Source organism: Anguilla anguilla, chromosome 15 (genome assembly GCF_013347855.1).
Source record: "Anguilla anguilla isolate fAngAng1 chromosome 15, fAngAng1.pri, whole genome shotgun sequence".
In the NCBI taxonomy this organism is placed as follows: domain Eukaryota; kingdom Metazoa; phylum Chordata; class Actinopteri; order Anguilliformes; family Anguillidae; genus Anguilla; species Anguilla anguilla.
In genome coordinates, this window is record NC_049215.1 from 1947874 (window position 1) to 1953040 (window position 5167).

Sequence of the window (5167 nt, forward strand, 5' to 3'; positions counted from 1 at the left end):
TGTGATTAACATTATTTTTAATTAATGAATTTATTTATTTCATTAACAGCACTTGAATGTATGTACATATGGATAATGTAAAATGTAGAATGACATTTGTTAAATGCCGCAATACTGAGCCCAAGATAAATTCCTCTAAGGGGACAATAAAGTATATCATATCATGTCATCACCTGGTTTTCCATATGTGACACAAGGGACAGGTGATGACACAAGATCCCTTTGGCGGAGGGACAATGAGGCCCTCTTCACGGGCAAAAGAAATGCCGCCAAGGGAGGATGGGAGTAAGTACTTATGAAATAAATATATAATTACAATCTGATTAGATAATTTGTTTGTTTTTTCTTATATCCGGAATTGTTTATGTTGCAGGCAGTTTCAGTAACACAGGCCTGCAAGGGCGGGTATCAGCTGCCCAAGCTAAGAAAAAATGGGAAAACCTGAAAAAAAAAGTACAAGGTATGTATCTGTAATGTGTACATATGAAGTTTGACATGGTCAGTATTTCAAAAAGAGAATCTGTTTAAATCAATTTTGTGGATATAATGATGATCGATTTTTGACATAATGTACGTTTGCTTGTTTACTTTATGTAGTTAATAAAATCTGAAAGACATTTGTGGTCAGTATACCATTGCTTGTCTCTTTAGGTGCTAAAGAACCCCCCCACAGGGGTCAGCACTGAAGGGGGTGAGACCACTGCTGCATCCTGATGGTGGTTTGCCATGATGGATGAGGCAATCGCGGGGAGGCCGTCCATTACGCCTCCTGTCCTGATTGCCTCCGCCAGTGGTGAAGGGGATGCAGTGGTGGTCTCCCCTCAAAGCAGAAGGCAGGAGCGGGCAGGCGGCAGCAGGAAACGGAGGAACTCCGACCTGTTGGAGTTCCTCCAGAGGCAGGCTGAGGTGGAGGAGGAGAGAGAGAGGGAGGCACTAGAGAGGGAGAGGCAGAGGGAAGTGGAAGCCTTGCAGAGGGAGGAGAGGAGAGAAGCCCATGAGAGACAGGAGAGGGAGTTTCTGGGCCACTTTCTGGCTGTGTTTGAGAAATATGCTAATAAATAATTATTTTAAGCAGCTGTGTTAGTTGTCATTATTACAAGGCTAAATTACATACTATACTTGCTGTAAACCTCTGTCCTCATAGAAGTAATTTAATCTGTTTTTCATGTTACAAAAGTACAGCTTTTTATCAAATATCAGTGGTTTGCGTGTCAAGTGGCAACCAAAAAAAAAGGTAAATTCTAGAAGTTTTTAATTTGCTAATTAAAAGATGTGTAACTTCTGATAAGCAACAAGTATTTAAATGAACAGATTATCATACTTAATTGGTCACAATCGAGTGAACTGTTAAAAACAATTTAATTATTGTGAAGAGAAAGAGGGACATGGACATGGATGGAGAGATGGAACAACATTTACAAACAATAAGCTATATGGCAAAAAAGTATGTAGCAAATAATGCACTACAGGGAAGGTACTATAAAAAATTTAGAAAAAATAAGCAAATTGGAAAAAAAAAAAAAAAAACATTTTATACTACATCAGAGCGCCAATAAATGTCGTCTTGCAGACCACCAGGACACACATCTGGGGCTGACACCTCCTCCGCCAGTCTTGCCCTCAGTTGCTGTCCCGGCATCTCCCCCCTAAGGATGGGCACTGGCTCAGGGTCATTTTCTGACAGTGGTCTTCTGTCTTCCTCCAGGACATCGTCAGCAGCCAGGCAGACATTGTGAAGGATAGCGCAGGCTGCAATAACCTTCGGTGCAAATGAAGGGTGCACCTCTAGGGATGAAAAGAAGATGCTCCTCCATCTGGACTTCATCAGTCCAAAAGCTCGCTCAATTATGGAGCGAGCTTTGGAATGATGCCGGTTAAAGCGGGCCTCCACCGGCCCCTGGACAGGCTCCCTGTAGGGGGTTATGAGGTGGATTGGATCCTCCAAGCAGGGATACCCTCCATCACCAAGCAGCATGTATCCACGGGGAGGATACAGCTGCTGTACATATATGGGGCTGTTCCGCAGGACCCGTGAGTCAAGAACCCCGGGAAACCCACAAAGACATCCAGGAATTTCCCAGAGGAGTCACAGACAGCCTGCAGGATAATTGATGGAAAAAATTTCCTGTTGATATAGCACTGTCCAGTGACTCCTCCGGGTGGCTTCAATCGTATGTGGCACCCATCAATGGCTCCCACAGCCTTCCTGAACGCTGAATGTCCTGCCAGCCGACAGAACCCCTCTCCAATGGTTTCCAGGTCTCCGGTTTCAAGGAGGTGTATGACTCTCGGCAGGATGGAAATCAGGTCATCTGCAATGGCATGGACTATCCTGTGTACTCTGCTGCGTGGGACAGCAAACACCTCTGACACCACACGGTAGGATGTCCCACAGGCCAGCCAGTACACAAAGGTGAGGACATCTAGTGTGTAGCCCCAGCCATGGTCCCTCATGTTGGGGAGCATTCTCAAGAGACTCCGGATTGCCCGTCTGGACAAACGAAAGTCTGGCCGGAGATCCTGGTCCTCATCAAAAAATTTTGTGAGGATCGGGACACTGACATTAATCCTGCCATACCTTGCAAGGCTTTCTCCCTAGAGAGAAATTGACAAAGTAAATAAATACTTTACGTTACTTCAAGGGGTCTGTCTTCTTTTTGTTTAGTACTGACAGTGGTGCAGATTGGAAATTTAAATGATGTAATTCTTGAAATGATACATGATGAAGAGTTTGTATAAAAGTAAAGTGATAGAGTGAATGAGTAACGCAATATGTGAGGTCAATGTTAGTTTTTTGTAAGTTTAAGTATATGTAATGTGAACCAGTGTAGCTAGCTAGCTAGCTTGCTATATTGACTACCTACATCGGTGCTGGCAAGCGCAACCCTTCTCAGTAATGCTCGTCTCCTTGCTGCCGCTCTCCGGATAGCCTGCCTTCGTCGGTTCCCGTTTTCGACGATCAGTCGCTGTCTCCTCACCACAGCCAATCTTTTCCCCGTTTCATGTGCAATGTTACATTACATTACATTACATTACATTCATTTAGCAGACGCTTTTATCCAAAGCGACGTACAAAAGTGCATTTTCATGATCGTAGACAACTGCTGAACACGGGTTCAGTAAGGTACAATTACTTATTTTGTAAAGCTATTTCTAGCCGAGAACAAAGAACACTATCCTGGTCTAACATCTGCAAAGCCAAACTAGGCAGAAGAATAAGCTAGAGTATTAGGACAAATACAATTTACCAAGAAGTGCAGGGATGGGGCAACATGTAACAAGTGACAGGAAAAAGGGTTTTTTTTTTTTTTTTTTTTTTTTTAATATATATATATATATATATATATATATATATATATATATATATATATATATATATATATATATATATACACAGCGTGGTGGTGGTTATTCTAGGTATAGTCTGAAGAGATGAGTCTTCAGGCCACGGCGGAAGATGGACAGTGAGGGGGAGGTTCGGAGAGGGACGGGGAGTTCGTTCCACCACTGGGGAGCTAGGGTGGAGAAGCTCTGTGATCCCTTTGGGCGGGTGGGAGGGGTTGCAAGACGCCCTGCTGCCGCAGAGCGGAGTGGTCGAGCAGGCACATAGAATTGAGTCATGTCCTGCAAGTAGATAGGGGCTGTCCTGTTGGCGGCAGTGTAGGCAAGGGTCAGGGCTTTGAATCGGATCCTGGCAGCGACCGGTAGCCAGTGAAGTGATCGCAGCAGGGGAGTGACGTGGGAGAATTTGGGGAGGTTGTAGATGAGTCGGGCAGCGGCATTCTGAATCATCTGTAGTGGCTGTATGGCACAAGCTGGCAGGCTTGCAAGGAGAGAGTTGCAATAATCAAGGCGAGAGGTCACCGTAGCCTGGACGAGCAGCTGGGTGGAGTGCGTCGTCAGGTATGGTCGAATCCTCCTGATGTTGTATAGGAGGAATCTGCAGGACCGTGATGTTGCCTTGATGTGCTCCTTGAGGTCCAGCTGGTCATCCAGGACCACCCCCAGGCTCTTTGCAGAGTGAGAGGCAGTCACTGTGGTGCCATCAACCGTGATTGAGAGTTCACGAAGCAAGGAGGTCTTGTACGGGAAGAAGAGCAGCTCAGTTTTGTTGAGGTTGAGCTTCAGATGGTGGCTGGCCATCCAAGTGGAGATGTCAGCCAGGCAGGAAGAGATCTTATCATTGATCTGTGTGGCCGAGGGGGGGAAAGAAAAGTAGAGTTGTGTGTCATCTGCATAACAATGATAGGAAAAACCATGTGAATTAATGACTGAACCAAGAGATCTGGTGTATAAGGAGAACAGCAGAGGACCCAGTACAGATCCCTGCGGCACTCCCGTGACAAGTGGATGAGAGGCAGAGGCAGACCCCTTCCAGGTGACCTGGTAGGTCCTATCTGCAAGATAGGAAGAGAACCAAGACAGGGCAGTCCCGGTAATTCCCATCCCAGCCAAGGTGGAGAGGAGTATTTTATGGTTGACCGTGTCAAAAGCTGCAGACAGGTCAAGAAGGATCAGGACAGAGGAGAGGCGTGAGGCTCTTGCAGTGGCAAGTGCCTCCGTCACGGCTAGTAGTGCAGTCTCTGTTGAGTGCCCGGATCGGAAGCCAGACTGGTGAGGGTCTAGCAGGTTGTTCTGATGGAGAAAAGAGGTTAATTGTTTAAGAACTGCTCGTTCGAGGGTTTTGGACAGAAAGGGTAGAAGGGATACGGGTCGATAATTTGTTACATCGGAGGGGTCTAAGGTGGGTTTTTTGAGTAGTGGGGTAACACGAGCCGTCTTAAAAACAGAGGGAACATGACCAGAGGAGAGAGAGGAATTAACAATGGAAGACAGATAGGGAAGGAGCTCGCTGGAGATAGATTGGAGAACTTTTGATGGGATGGGGTCAAGTGGACAGGTGGTTGCGCGATGAGAGGTGATGAGTTGTAATACATCAGAGTCCTCCAGCATTTCAAAGGAGGTCAGTGTGGCTGTGGGGTTGTCCTGGGGGGTTGGGGGGCTCACTGGATGGGTGAAGGAGTTCCGGATTGTAGCCACCTTTCCTTCAAAGGCGGCCAGAAAGTCATCTGCGGAGAGGGAAGAGGGAGGTGGGGGTGGAGGAGGAATGAGGAGGGAAGAGAAGGTGGAGAATAGTTTACGTGGATTAGAGACACATGCGCTGATC

General features: G+C 46.3%; 1 long non-coding RNA gene across 1 annotated transcript; it reads left to right on the plus strand.

The window, feature by feature from the left end:
* The first annotated feature begins 338 nt into the window (after positions 1–338).
* LOC118214481 lies at positions 339–2636 on the plus strand. Its single transcript, XR_004762627.1, has 2 exons — positions 339–460; positions 1706–2636. It is a non-coding gene; the product is annotated as an uncharacterized LOC118214481 (long non-coding RNA).
* The last annotated feature ends 2531 nt before the right edge of the window (positions 2637–5167 follow it).